The sequence below is a fragment of the Aedes aegypti genome, chromosome 3 (assembly GCF_002204515.2).
Source record: "Aedes aegypti strain LVP_AGWG chromosome 3, AaegL5.0 Primary Assembly, whole genome shotgun sequence".
NCBI lineage: Eukaryota > Metazoa > Arthropoda > Insecta > Diptera > Culicidae > Aedes > Aedes aegypti.
In genome coordinates, this window is record NC_035109.1 from 265,085,612 (window position 1) to 265,100,594 (window position 14,983).

At 36.3% G+C, this 14,983-nt stretch overlaps 1 protein-coding gene across 1 annotated transcript in view; it reads left to right on the top strand.

The window, feature by feature from the left end:
* Positions 1-14,983, top strand: part of LOC5573750 — a 182,674-nt gene that overhangs the window by 25,789 nt on the left and 141,902 nt on the right. The window lies entirely within an intron of this gene.

A 14,983-nucleotide genomic window follows, 5' to 3' on the forward strand; every position in this document is an offset into this window, starting at 1 on the left:
AGTCACCGTTCTTCGCGGTTTGTGGTGTGGCTGAAATGAAAAACTTAAGCAAAACAATACGATTACCCGCCGCCTATAGGGCTAAGCAAACCAGAAAGCTGCGTAAGTAAAAAAGTTCTCGCGCACGTTTGTTTGCTTTACTCCATAGCGGTAAAATTATGTCACTTTAAATTTGGCACTGTCGGCCAAGGTAAAACAAACAAAAGCAAATTGACTTCTGGTTATTTGCAGTTACGCAACAAACCACTGCAACGAGGAAGCATCCGTTACTTTGCTTCGTCAGGCTAATTGCAAGAAAACCATCATTTCCCGGATACGTAGAAAGTACCGTATCATGATGCTAGGCTGGTACACTAGTTAGCCACTTTGTTTGATGTTAGTTATTGAAAACAAGGGTGGTCTACTTTTTCATAGAAATGGTAAAACTTACTTTCTTATTTATAGAAATTATAGTATACATGCTTCAGCAAAGTTGTGGACCATTCAATTTCAAGCAACTTTAACAAAAAAATGTTTTTGTAAGTTTTAAATTTAGAGCCTTTTTCCTGCGGTGGTATAAGAACATAGGGCCTTTCCGTGTAAAACTGCTTACTGGACCACTGTGCAATGTTTAATCCCATATATCCCATATACGGTGGTGTCGTTTTTTTGATGAGGTGAGTGCCGAAAAAGTAACCTTCAATGATCAATTGTGCAAAAATGGAATACACGGTGAAGAAAGAGAGATTCTGATTCATTAAAAATACTGTAATTCAATGTTTCTGCATGTGCTCTCAACAATTTTGATAGTAACAGGACGGATGTTTAGTGCGATTGTTTTGGTTGTTAAAAATTGCTGATCTTTAATACTATACCGCTACACGGGATTCAAAAGTGAAAGCTAAATTTGTACTAATCATTGTGGAGATTTTTTCTATTGCTTTCACAGTACTCTATAAAATCATAATTATACCATCGTTGCACTGGAGGAAGTATCGCCTGCACCTAAACTCCACAATTTCAGGGCTGTTACAACAGGCGCGAATTTCGCGATTATCGCGGATTTCGCGATTTTCGCGGATTTGTAGCGGATTTGGCCAGCCAAGCGTGAAAATCTCGGGTGGATAAAATTCTGTCGCGAAAATCGCGGATCTCCCAAATAATGTGTCGAAAATTGCAGTTATATACATACAGTCGTGATTTCATAATTAGGAAATTTCTATTTAAAATTCCTATTCTATTTATAGCATAGCATAGCATAGCATAGACTGACTGTACATGTCAATGGTTGCTACTCCGTGATTGATCGGAACTGGTAAGAATTGCACTACGATCCAAATGAATAAGGGATGGGAGTTTCCGCTTACTCTCGAAGTGCAATTTTAGCAGATCTAACATTATTGATCAATAACGGCGCCGGCCAAGTCCTTACAGTCAGTTGGGATGGGGAAGGAATTTTAGGATGTAATGATTGTTGCTTCTAGAGACAGAGAATACCTCTGCATCTCCACAATCACCACGAGAAAGGTGTTTATTAGTATGGGAGGAAATGATCTGGGAGTCACCTCTGGTCGATGATGCGATGCATGGACAAGGGGGAAATATACGACTTATATTCAAGGCTTGTTTTGTATTTTTGTCTCGAGAAGTTTTTGGTAGAAGCTTTAAAAAATACGTCAACATCTATAATGTCGAACAATTCAAAAGACGTTTTTATTAATGACGAAAACTGAAAATTACATGTATATATTTTAACTTATATGAAACAGGAATAATGCCGACACTTGTAGTAACGAACTATACATAGTTTGTTTGAAAATTACATATGAGTATTACTGTGCATTTTGTCTCGATATGGTAGAAGTTTAAAAAAAAACGTCACATTCACAATGTCGAACAATTCAAAAGATAATTTTTAATAATGTCAAAGAGAGAAAAGTATAAGTATATTGAAATTGTATAAGAAAAAAGCATAATGCCGACACTTATAATGACGATTTGGAAATTGTTTTAATTCGTGAAGTAACGACAAGTCAATCAATGGTTGATATGTATGAACATCAATTTTACAATTGTAAAAACCATTCAATGGAATTGGTACAATATTTTCAGTTGAGCAATAAATATAAGATTCCAATATTTTACTCGTCGGGTAATGACGAACCATACAAAGTTTGTTTTAATATTACTTAAAAGTTACGCTTTCAAGAAAAAAAAATGTGTTATCACAAGCATGAAACGAACTCACCAGTTGGTAATCCATCCTCGACTGAACACAAAACTGACACTGACAGCAAAACTTCTTGGCGTCCCGAAAACAAACCGTCTTGCTTGTGCCTTCCCAAATACCTACCTAGCAAGACGCTCAAAAAAAAAAAAAATTCTCCGGTAACGAAAACACGCGCGAAACCGTGAGCAAAATCTATCCGACGACGCAAAACCGAACCGTCCTGCGACGCAAAACCGAACCGTCCTGCTTGGGCTTCACGAAGCACTCTGAGTATTAAGACTTGAAGTTTTATAAAAATAAAAACAGTTTTCATACAATGACTGGCATGTATTTCAAACTTATTGTTTAACTATCCTCATCTTACAGAAAAAAAAACATATTTTTAGCAACATTATTTTTTAAAACAATATGATGGTGTTCGCCTATCCATGTAAGTATAGTTGCAAACTAGGCACTACCATTTATTGAATTGCACGATTTTTTATAAAAAATATATTGAAGTATTGATGACAAATAAACTTCGAGTGATATTGTTGAATACGATTTTCTCCAAGAAAAACTCGAATTATTGGATTTTTCCGCTTTTGTCTTTTTTTTTCTACCTAGTGGTGCAACTGGAGTAAATTAAATATATTTCATAAGTTAACTCCAACTTTAGTGTTGACAGAAATCCGTATACCTACCGTATTTTTGTCTTGCTCAATTGTAGATACTTTAAGATAAGGCGAAAATAATCACTTAGTATCATTAAAAACTAGTTTTTGATCAAGTACGTTTACGCATTTTAATAATGAGTTGTAAATATTCAAATGAAACAGATTTTTTTAGGCGCGGATTGGAGTTCCTAGGCGCGGATCAAATTTCTGAAGTCGCGATTTTCGCGGATACGATTTTAAGATTCTTGTAACAGCCCTGCAATTTGTACCATATTTGAATACTGAAGCCATAGAAATCCCATTTCCATTGTTTTAAAATGTTTGTTGAGCTGAATGTAAAATATCAAATCCATATATGCATCGTATTATATTTCGCTTTCCTCATAACTTTGAAACACGCAAAACCCCTCCAAGGCCATTTACTCGCTGAAATACATCGACATCATACCACATCACGTAATTCCAGATTCCAACACGTGTTCCACTGCTGGATTTGTTTATCGTATCCCTTTCGACATACGTATGCTTTTTTTTTGGTCATTGAACGTGATATTTCCTTCCCTGATGATGTTTCCTCAGCTAGCTTCCGATTGAATCGGCTTCCGCGCGCCAATCATACAAAATTACAAAACTACCCAACCCCAAATCGGTTTATCTAACAATCATCCTGTATGAACTCGCATGCTTTCGCCCCCGAAGTGTTTGACCTTGTACACTGATATGTTGATATTGTTGGTGGGATATCCGATTCGTTTTGATATTGCTGTGTGTCGTATGTTGTAGCTAGTTGTTGGATAGAGAGTGAGAAAAAATAAATAAATTCGATAACAAACTCGTCATACGGTTGAGCGCACCACACGCCACGAAACCACTTCTTACTGTGTACTTTTATATGTATCTCTCTGTTCGACATGCTGGAATGCTAATTAGGGTGTTCCGAAAAAAAAATCTATTGACAATTTTTAGCTTTTTACAGCTAACCGTAAACATCCGCGCATAAAAAAAGTTACACCGAATTGAGTACGACTCACACAAAAACGGGTTCTCTTCTGGACCAACACATAGTTTGTGTAAGTTTTACACGTCCTTTGAAATGGCACACAGGTTTGCTCGATATTTCCAACCATGCCTGTATGCCAAAAATGTAAAAAGAAAAGAACAAAACAGTACAGGAGAGATTTTTCAGGGTATGGAATTAAGAATTAGACAAATTATGTGTCGGTTCCAAATGTCTCATAAAGGAATATTGAAGGTTTCCCATAGAGTTTCAATAGAATTCCAAAAGCAATGCAACAGTATTCCCACAGAATTCTCAAAGAATATACACCGGATTTCCACATAATTTCAATTGTAATTTCCCCAGGATGTTCAAAGGCTCAGCAACTAAGTTTCCAGAAAATTCTCACGTGACTCTTATTCTAGAATACTAGAATCCTCATTGGAATATCAGGATACACACTGGAATCCCAAAATTCGCATAAGTAAATCCTGGATGGAAATCTAGTGATCATGGCAAAATCCATGAGGCATCGCGGTTGTTCTTTATCCTGTGATCATAGCAACAACGATTAACCTTTTGTCGTTATCACAACAAACTACACTCCGCGAATAATGCATCGTTCTGCATGTGTGCTAGCGATCATTTTGAAGATTTTTCCGTTTTTAATTAGTGATTTGCATTCGGACATGATACTTATGAATCTAAAATCATTTGACCATGGGCTGTGCGAAAAATAATAACGCGCAGACAGCATGATTCGAGTTGATTGCGACTTGTAACTACATCTGATAAACTCTATGTCCGGCGACAAACAGTGCATCGGATGTTTCATATATCGATACAACGCGCGCATAGTGAGGCGTTCAAATCATGTTGCTGCAAGAGCGACGGCCCTCTTAGACCGTTCAAATACCGTGTTGTTTGTCGCTAGAAACGATGTTTTTCCATCATTGTCCAGGATCAATACTGTAATCCTGATGTCTACACTGAAATAGAAGGATTCACACTGGAGTTCCAATATCCCCCCTGGAATCCAAGGATTTACATTGTACTCCTCGGATCCAGCATCCACATTCACATCCAGCTCCCAGGATCCATACTGAAATCCCAGATACCACACTGGAATACTAGGTTCTACATTGGAACACAAGGGAATCTAAATCCCTACCATAATTTGGAGTTTTGCGTTTACATTACAGTCCTAGGATCCACATCGAAATTCTACCATCCACGCCATGATCTGCACAGGAATCTTAGGATTCACACTGGAAAACCAAGCTCCAAACTGAAACCCCAAGACCTAAACTGGAATAGCCTATGATTTACACCTGAGACGAGACTAGCGGAGACGGTCTTCTTTTCCTTTGATTCCTGATTTATTTCTTATCCCACTCTGTGTTTATATCAATCATTCACAAGCCGTTCAAACCCTCACATGGACACTTCAGCAAAAAAAATATCACACCGAAGCACAATTAGGCTTTTGAGTGAAATTTCATGCCAGCGAACGTAGTAAACATTAGAAATAACTAGCCTTGTAGTTAGATTTATCAGCATTTTTGGAAAAACTGCTCCATTGACTGAGATTTTTAATAACAGTTTATTTTGAATACAATACCTACCTTACCTTGATGGCTACAGCGTAGCATCACGCCATTGCCGGGCGTATTGTAGAGCTCCATCTTCGTCGGTCTTGGGCGAAACTTCTCCAGTTGCCCCGAACGTTTAGGGTCGCCAGGTCCTCTTCCACTGCGTACAGCCAGCGTATTCGTGGTCTTCCCCGAAGCCGCCGACCTCTACCTGGTTCCCTGCTGAATATTATTTTCGCAATTCTTTCTTCCGACATTCGCACTAAGTGACCAGCCCACTGAAGTCTCTCTACTTTTGCCTTTCTTGGTTGGTGAAGAGTCTTCGATAGGCCACCTAACCAGGGTTGCGCTACCTACATCGTGCTAGAGGGGCTGCCTCCTCGATGCTGACACGATACAGCATCGTCCGCTTGTTCTTTACATGATGACCACGGTCATAGCCATCACAACCATCCACCTTTATCAGGGCTTTGGACCTGTAGCTCTGGTTCTCAATAGTTTCAAGTTCTTATTTGAATACAATACTTTTCACTTTTTCAGCCATAAAAACGACGGGCTGCATTTGACGTTTCGTGACAGCGGAATCTGGGCTGCATATGACGTTGATATTTTTCCACTTCGCGAGTCTCTTTCAGATTTACACTATTACCAAAGGATCTACACTGAAATGCCAGAATCTAGGCTGGAAACTCAGGATCCACTCTGTAATCCAAAAATCCACATTAAAATTCCAGAATCTACATGGGGCTCCCAAGATCCACATTGGAATATCAGAATCTACATGGGGCTCCCAAGATCCACATTGGAATATCAGGATCTTCACTGGAATCCCAATATCCACACTGGAAACCGAGGATCCACACTTTAAGGCCAAAATTCACACTATCACCCTACGATTCACTGCACAGTCCCAGAATCTGCTCCCTACGATTTACACTGCAATCCCAGGATTCATACTGGAATAAAATGATCCATACTGAAATACCAAAATCCACACTGGAAACGTAGAATCCACACTGTTATCACGGCTTTAGGACATTTCGTCGAATGACATTTGGTCGAATGACGTTTGTTCGAATGACATTTGGTCGGCGTTAAGTCAGAGTGGACCAAGTGACATTTTTGATATTATGAAAAAATGTGTTTAAAGTCTAACGCTCTGTAATTTTTAAACTCGTTTAAATTTAGGTTCAATATTTCTACACGCCTTTATGCTACTTTCAAACAATATAATGTGAAGTGATAATAATGAAAAATCATAATCCAAACCTCTAATAGAACGATTATTTAATGGACTATGTGAAATACACTCTGACTGAACTAAAGACCACCATTCAGTGAGTTGGTTCACTCTGACTGAACAATTTCTAGGAAAATAACAATCATTTAATGCTTGCATGGTCAAATTGGGTGCATATCTCTAAGTAAACAGATTATCGAGACCCTTCGACACGAGTATCGTGAATTCCTAAATAATCCATATAGTAAATACCAAAATCAGTGACATTATGATAGCTTGAAAATGAAGATTTTCCAGGGTCAGGGCATTGAAGACCGGAAATATTCAAATATGCGTTCATTCAGAGTGGACCAAGCGAAAATATTGAGTACCGACCAAAATATGCTGGCCCAATAAGCGGGTCCTAGGACATGTCATACATACACCATAGGACTACCGTAAACTTCTATCGGATTCTGAAATTGACTCAAAAAATGCAGTAATCTATCATTTTATTGCTTTTTAACACTTGGTCCGCTCTGTCTGCACAGAATTTGTTGCTATTTCTGACCACCCATCCGAATATGGTAAATGGTCAAAAATCAAATTCAAATGCATCGAATTAAGCAATATTTATAATTTTCTATTGATGGATAAGTAGAAGAATGATTCGATGTTGAGAAATCTGACAAATCTCCTGAAATGTTTTTCATTTCCTCACATTCCTCAGCGCGCTGATCATTTTCGCTGTTATGGTAATAAGCACTTGGTCCATTCTGACTGCACACTTTATCGATTTTTGTTGATCATCCAAAGTAAATTTATTACATATCTCTCGCAGTTTACAGCATTCTTCAAATCTGATCAAAGTGTAACGGAGGTAAGTTAATTTCGCATCTAATGAGAGAATAATCCAATTTTTCCAAGTTTTGTACTTGGTCCCCTCTGACTTAACGCCGACCATTTGGTCGAAAGGACATTTGGTTGAATGGACATTTGGTCGAATTGCTTTGGAACATTTTATTTTGCTGCACGTTTAGTTGAACGGAAATTTGGTAGAAAGCTTATTTTTAAATGGTTTAGTAAAATATCACTTGGAGAAATTAATTATTGTTTTCTAAGTTTTGCAAAGTTAGTAAGATAATGTATTACTTAAAGTAATCTGAATCATTTCCTGTTGTTGAATAAAAAATGGGACATTTTATGTAGTCTTATTTTTAAATTCCATACATCTTTTGATTAAATGATTTCTTTTAGAAATAGTTGTTTTATACATTGACTGAAATATTTATCTGAATTTATTATTCTTTGAAAATATCATCATTCTTTGAAAAACTGCTCAACAAGTTTATATTTTATTACGCAACGCTGTGAACATAATGCATGCATTATTTATTATTCTTTTGAAATGTCATCGTTCTTTGTAATGAACTGCTGATCTTCATCTGATGGAAGAATTCGGAGAGAGTGCTTGGGATCTGTCTTTGAATTCCGGGCTTGCGGAAGTCAGTGAGATTTTTGAATGCGGAAATCATGATTAAAACGGCAGGAAAAAAATGCTTTAAGGAAACCTTCATGGTGGTTTTTTTTAACCGATTTTTCCAGTTGAGTTTATTTCAGGTTTATTCCAGAGTTTCGACATTTTTCTAAGAAAATCTACAATAATGCCTACGCAGATTTTTTTTATTTTTCATAAAAATTCCTTAAAAAATTATCCACGATTATTCTCAGGAGTTGCTTTAAAAATTCCTTCAGACATTATTGTAAAGAATCTACTAATACACTAAAATATGCTAAGCAAAATCCTCAATAAATTCGACCTGGAATCCTCATGAGGTTCCTCTTTCATGTTTTTCAGTTTTGAATCAAAATATCATTGCTGTGGTTCAAACTTTTCTCTTATAATTTTTCAAATAAAATTTTCTGATCTGCTTGGATTCTTCAAAAGTTCATTCAAAGCTCTACTTCAGTGAATACTACAGCAATTTTTATAGTTACAATTATTATTGCTTTGATCATTCATACATTAATTTCCTTCAGGGATTCTGTCCGTATTTCTTCAAGGAATCGAAATTTTTTGTAGTACATTATTCACAGATTCGAATCATCATAGATGCAAATCCAAGGAAGAATTTCATGAAGAGAATTCCGGAGTTCTATCAGAGATCCTCGTGAAAATTCGTCAAGGCATACTTACACAACTCACACAAGGATGTTCTTCAGAAATTCCAGTATTTTATTTTTTCGAAATTTCCTACAAATAAATTTGAAAAATTTGCTTTAGATCCTTGGAAAATTTTCCTTGGGAAATAAAAAAAAAGAAATATTCCATAAGGAATTTTGAATTTTTGAAGAATGTTGCAGGAAGTTCTAGGGAAATTGATGAGAAAATCAATGGAAATTTTATTTTAGAACTTGGAACTTCCTTGAAAAATAAAATGGCAAATGGCAAATACCTGATAGAATCTCCGTAGTAATATATGTGATTATACTCAGATATGTTTGAAGAATTTCTTAAAAAGTTCGTGAAAAATCACAAAACAAAGTCCTGAAGAGATGAAGCAAATCCAAAGTAAAACGAGCAGTAATACTTGTCGTAATGTTATAAGGAATTACAAGCAAAAAAGTTTTAGATATTTTCAGAGAAATGTCTGTTCAAATTGACTATTTTTTCCTATCTGATTTTGATGATTATTGTATATTATATGCTTATTTCATAAGCATATCTGTTTTTTTATGGAAATTGAATAAAAATTACTAAATATTTATACATTTTTTTTATTATGTTATTTACACATTTAGAACAAACAGATAATAATTTATTGTTGTTATTTAAGTGAAAAATATTATTTTTACTTAGGTTTTGAAAACAAATTTTTAGTTATCTAAAATCAAGTATTCATCAATCATTCATGTATATTTGAGAATTTCTTGAACCTGGAATTATTTTTAAGAACCTGGAAATATCAGGGAATTTCATTTCTGTAAATGAGTAGACACCCTGAATCTGAAATCTCATAATTCACACCGGAAACCCGGAATCCACACTGGCCTCCAGGATTCATACTATAATCTTTCAGGAAAAGCGGATTTGGAAATATAAGGCAAGCACGGTTATACCGATAAGAGCTGCTGTCATAACAGCTCAAAAAATTGATATATGTTATGCTTACAGCGCAAATTCGTAGAAGAAATCTGAATTATAAAACCATTTCATTAGACTGCTCACAGACCTGTCTTTCACAACTTTGCCGAAGATACCATGACTCCATTTAGTCCAAAAATATAACTGTATTGAAAAAAGTAACTGACCTCTCAGTAGATCACTGGGCGTTAATGGATTAATTGCAATATATAAAAAAATAATCAAAATTCTAATATATGGCACTGCCGTAAACCCAGGACAGTCTGGAATATCTTCGGCATGGTTCTGAATTTTGCAGTTTCCATTTGTAGGTAATTGGCTGCAATGATTTGTTTCCCCTTTTTAAGGTCAACTCAGGCTTCAAAAAATCCAATGAAATTTGATGAAATGCCTTGTTGGGGATCGGGATGTAAAGGTTAAGTTTAAGAATGCGAATAAAAGTGTTTATTTTTGCATAACATAACACCGAAGGCTGAAAATGTTCTATCAGGTTGCTTTTCATGTGTTCATAAAATATAGGGGGCATTGAAAGTCGCGATTAGTTTTTGGCTCACTGAACAGACATTTTGCTGAAAATAACATAGTTTTCACCCGTATCAGCCTAGCACAACCGAAAAAATACCCAAGGCCAAAGCTACTCCCATTGTTTACTGTATTTCTCACATGACGTTCGTAGTCGAAACTTTAAAAAAAAGTTGAGTTGAAGCCAGATTTATACTAATAATTGGGTACAAGTCTATTGAAAAAGAATTTGGGTACATTTTTACGCGACTTGACCCAGTAACCCATCGGAATAACTCCAAGCCGGATGTTATTTCCAAAAAATCCAATGATTTTTCCAAAACTAAACATCCAGACGATTCTGTTCGATCTAAAACAAAGGCAATCCGTCAAGAATTGTCGAAATGGGGGGGATGGGTTAATGGATTCATCCAAAAATTTATCGAGGGAAACGAGGGATTTATAAAAATTGATTATATTTTTTTCCAAGTGTATTCTCCAAGAATATTAATTCTCTATATTGATCCAAATTCCATAACGTCTCTGAAGTTCAATAGGTATTATCAAAATTTAATATACCATCAAGTTTCTACAGTTTTGTTTGTCTATTAGAGTAATTTCTTATCTATATCTTCCATGCTAATATCAATCCATTCCTTCAGGGATGATGATTTTCCTAGTCATAGAAAATCTTCTGAGAATTCATTCAACTTTCTGCCACCACTAGCGAACATTTATTTCAGGAACCTTCCAGAAATTTCTTTTTGTTTTTTTTTTACAATGTCTTCAATGTTCCATATAATTCGTTTATTTTACGAACCTCTTCAATGATTTTCTAGATTCTAATTTTGGATTTCCTGCCTTACAAACAGTTCAGTGATATTTTTTCAAGTAGGTATATTAGACTGGCCCTTAAACAAAAAAGTTGTAAAACTCAACGGGGCACCCCCCAGATATGTGCCTCAGGGTAAGAAAAAAGCTCTCTCAAAATTTCAACTCAATTGGTTGCTCCACCATCTTGCACATTCAATCCGAAGTTTGTATGGGATATTCGTTTCAAATATATTGAAAACTGTCCCTATGTCACTGTTTCGTTCCGTATACTAGTTGATCGAATTCAATCGAGCCCAGAATGTCAAATACACTAGTTGATACCCTAATGAACATTATTGTAGAAGGTTGTATCTCAATTGAAGCTCATTTTCATTAACATTTCAAATGTTGAAAGTTGGGCTTTGGTCAGAACTCACTTACAATCACATTTATGCATGCGCCTTGTGCAGCAGCTCACCAAGCGTCATAGGTGGCTATGATGCGCCGGATGGCTGCCACCTGAGAGAGACTCGCGAAGAGGAGAAATATCAACGTCATATGCAGCCCAGATTCCCCTCTCACGAAACGTCAAATGCAGCCCACCGTTTTTATGGCTGAAAAAGTGAAAAGTATTGTGTTCAAAGTTAACTGTTATTAAAAACCTCAGTCAGCGGAGCAGTTTTTTCCAAAGTTGCTGATAAATCTAAGCAGAAGATTGATTATTTCTAATATCTGCTACGTTTGCTGGCATGAAATTTCACTCAAACGGCTATTTATGATTCGATGTGATGCAAACTCAATCATTTTTTGCTGAGAGGTTCATGTGAGGTATTGAAAGGCTTGCGCATAATTGCTATAAACACGAAGTGGAATAAGAAAAACACTCAGCAATCATAGAAAAAGAAGACCGTCTTCGCGAGTCTCGTCTCAGGCTGCCACCATGCGGTGTTCAAGAAATGCAAAGCAATATTGCTTGTGCCTAATAAATCTGCTTCAGATAGTTAAAACACCAACTTTTTCAATTTTAATCATGATACAACCTTCTACAATATTGTTCGTTATAGTATAAAGTAGTGTTTTTGACATTCTGGGTTCAATTGAACGTAATCCACAATTTGCCTGAACCAAACAGTAGACGTTGTGCTGTTTCCCATAAGTTTGAGCTGCAAAGGCCATATTAACTTCAATTCAAATGCGCCAACTCATGAAACGACCAAATGAGCTGAAATTTTCAGGAAATCTTCCTTTAACCCTAAGGAATAATCGTGAGGGGTGCCCCGTGGAATTATACAACTTAATTTTTCTCCCATACTGAGCTGGGCTAGTCTAAGGTATATCTTTAGGAATTCTTTCAGAGATTTTGTCAAAAATAGGAAGAATACTCGAAAAAACTTGAAAAGATCTATATAAGTTCATGGATGAATATTTAGATTTAAGGGGAAGAACCTCCAAGGAAATACTTTAAATAATCTCTTTAGCACAGTTTCGCAGAAATCCCAGGAAAAGCTAATGGAGAATTTTCTGGAAGATTCTTCGACTTGGTAGAATCTCTGTAGGATTATCTGTTGGAAAATTAAAATCTCAATGAAATCCCTGAAAGAATCACTCAATAATAATTCAGGGCTATCCATAGTTTTCTGACGAATCCAACCATATCTCTTGAAATCCCAGCCTCCTGGTTACATATGGGACATCTATTATGCGGCCACATCGTAAGGAAGCGATCCTTAGGGACCTACGCGAAAACAATTCAGTGATCCTAAAGAATTTCAAGTAAAAAGTTTCAAATTTTGAGATACGGGTCTTTTAAAAATATCTGTCAATTTTAAATTGAAGATAAGTTCATAAAAAAAAATAAATAAAAAAAACCTCGCGAATTGTCATTTTGAATAGTGCTGCGAATTTAGCGAAAATTTTGCACTTATCGAACTTGCAGTGAAATAGTATTGCATTGTTGATCGAATGCATTGCAGTTATTGAATCTCCACTATAACTTACACGGATTTAAGCAATAGAGTAATATAACTGAAGTTTACATTGTATGGTAACGTGGTATTACGTCATTCTGAAGTTTATTTTATACGAATCATAATTTACCAATTGTTAATGATCTATTACGAATTCAAATTTTTGGGACGCCCTACTAAATTTACTCTGACATCGTACCCCTACTCTACCCCTACGTACCCCAATTTGAACTAGCTTTATCAATCATAATGGGCCGTTATCTAGAAGGTGTTACATTATGGTTTGAATACCTAGCTAATTTCAAATACGATTGAGAACGATATTCAAATAATGACTTATGTATATCGTTCTAGATAGTTTTGATAATCGTCGTAGCGATTTGAGATTCGCAGTACATATTACAATGCATGACAAAATATTCACCTAAAGCCTTGACCGAAAATTGTAATCAATCTTTTACTTTCATGATTCGTAAAAGGGTAACCGAAGTGCAGCTGTGCCAGCACCACAGATGTGTAATGCACAGTCAGATGAATATTTTATAAAATTAGAAAATATTTATCGCCATCCCAAAAGTGCCGTCAGTTTTTTGGCAACCGATACCGCCATTTGCGCTTTGTTCGATAGGATACATGCCCAAGCACTGACCGAAAACGACAAACTCTAAATTCTCGCACGATGTGTGTTTATCCGTTCGGTGTGGAATTTTAATATTTCAAGACTCAGTTGATCATTATCCGCAGTACACCACAGATGGAATATAGGAATCTTACCATCAAGTTTCTGGCCTGCTGGCCGGTGGATTGTTTATATGGGCACCAGAATGGGGCTTATAGATACATTTCGGCTAGCTTTGGCACCGGGCCAAGTTTTACATTTAACAGAGTGCAGCTGGTTTGCGCCTTCGCCAAACATACCACAATCGTTTGCTCATGACGTGGCACCGTGTATGTATGAAACATGAGTGTAAAACCGCGAGGATGCACTCCGATATAATTTGATTGCCCGAAAAGTTGTTCTTCTGTGGCATTACCATATTTAGTAAACGGCACGGAAGTTTTTAAAGGGCATGGTAACATTTATATTATTCAGAGAATCTGAAAACTTGAACGATAGGGTTTTGATCTGCTTCGTCGTCAGCGCTAATTCCCGTCGTATCAAACTTAAAATGTAAGTTGTAATCAATATAGATTCATTCTCCAAGTGTAATTTTGTGAAACCTATTATAGTTCGTCAAGTTGTACACCAAAAATTCAATAAATCTACTGTAATTCGATAAATAACTTCAGTTCAATTATCTACTTTGCACGTTTTCACAGAAATCACATGGACAAAGACGTACCGAGTGCTGTCATGATTTGTTCGGTCAAAAGTAATTGTGCTTATATGTTTGAGCTGTATTTTTAATGGCTCCAATGAATTTTAAAAGGGAATTTACACATTTCATCTTGCTGTAGGAATGGAAGGAGCTGCCCTTAGTTCTAACCATTCTAGTAGGTAAAAAATTTTATTGCAATGTTGGCTGTGAGACGAATCAAAACTGATTGTGACGGAAATAAAAATGGATACGACGGATATAGGCAACGCTAGGTAATAAATGCGTTGCGCTATTTCCATAGCTTCAATCCTTCTAAGAGCTTAGGGTTAGTGTAGTACCAAATCCCTGGCTTTGGTAACGGACTGGAAAGAGATCTAGTAACAATACCTACTACCTAATGCTAATATTGAATCAGAAAACAAACAGCCATTCATTGCTACGGATGCGTTGCTCTTCAAACGCGTCATCAAACGCAATCCACGGGCGCTTTATTGCTGTCGTGTGTTCTGGTTGACGGCAACTGGTGGCGCTATAGAACTCATTCATTGATGTTTAATAGTACTGC